A 731-nucleotide genomic window follows, 5' to 3' on the forward strand; every position below is an offset into this window, starting at 1 on the left:
TGTATCCTCACGTGGAGTGGATGGGCACTCCGCTCTCTTGTTATAAGGGCATAAATTTCATCATGAGGACCCCAACCTCATGACATCATCTAAACCTAATTATCTCCCAAAGGCCCATCTCCAAATCTCATCACATTGAGGGGTCGGGTTTCCACATATGAGTTGGAAGGGGGTTGGGGTGGTGGGCATGGGATGGACACATTTAGTCCCTAGCACTCACTGGATTCCACTGCTTTCTTTTTTTTTTTTAAGTTTTTTAAAAAATTTATTTGAGAGAGAGAGCTTAGGAGCAAGCAGGAACAGCAGGGAGAGGAGAGGGGTAGAGGGAGAGGGAAAAGCAGACTCCCTGCTGAACAGGGGAGGGGAGGCTATCAATCCAGGAATCCAAGATAACAACCTGAGCCAAAGGCAGATGTTCAGCCGACTGAACCACCCAGACACCCCTCCACTGCTTTCTTTATAATTAGCAATAATCGCGCCTCGGATAAACCTCATTGGCTACTATACTGCCACTGCGCAAAGCTCCACTGCTTTCTTTATAAAGGAAACCCTGAACCCTTCACTGACATCTCTTCAGATAGTTAGAGACTGTGAACCTCAACAAACATATACGGATGCCCAAGCTTCCTGCCCAACTCTTCAGGTTCAAATGCTGCTCTGACCCTAAGCTGAAGATCCTTTGTTAACAAATACATTCACTCTGCTCACCAGAGATCAGTTTCTTTCTGCCT

General features: G+C 46.4%; 1 pseudogene; it reads right to left on the bottom strand.

The window, feature by feature from the left end:
• Positions 1 to 452: 452 nt before the first annotated feature.
• LOC144380638 (U4 spliceosomal RNA) lies at positions 453 to 524 on the bottom strand (annotated as a pseudogene).
• Positions 525 to 731: the final 207 nt, after the last annotated feature.

The sequence above is a fragment of the Halichoerus grypus genome, chromosome X (assembly GCF_964656455.1).
Source record: "Halichoerus grypus chromosome X, mHalGry1.hap1.1, whole genome shotgun sequence".
NCBI lineage: Eukaryota > Metazoa > Chordata > Mammalia > Carnivora > Phocidae > Halichoerus > Halichoerus grypus.